The following is a 307-nucleotide window of genomic DNA, read 5'->3' on the forward strand; positions in this document are numbered from 1 at the left end:
GTTTTGTTTCCCTTTTCTTGATAATGTGTTAGGCAAAGTCCAGCCTGCCGACTTGGGAACAGGCTTTCCTGCTCATTGGGGCAGGAAATAATAGTGACTTCTTTCTTTCAATCTGACTGGATCATCTATTAAAATAAGTTCATGACTACCATAATTTGGTTAATGTATGGATTGCACATAGACACTTGAGTTTATTATCTGGAACTGGTAGTTTGTGCTCTGCCACTTGGATAGGATTTTGTTTGGGAGTTTGCCATCCTGAATTTGCAGATGGAGTTCTTAAAGTGTTTATGGTTTATGGAAGTGT

Source organism: Pezoporus flaviventris, unplaced genomic scaffold (genome assembly GCF_033815535.1).
Source record: "Pezoporus flaviventris isolate CSIRO_AGI_PZ_B2104156 unplaced genomic scaffold, CSIRO_AGI_Pfla_v1 ptg000213l, whole genome shotgun sequence".
NCBI lineage: Eukaryota > Metazoa > Chordata > Aves > Psittaciformes > Psittacidae > Pezoporus > Pezoporus flaviventris.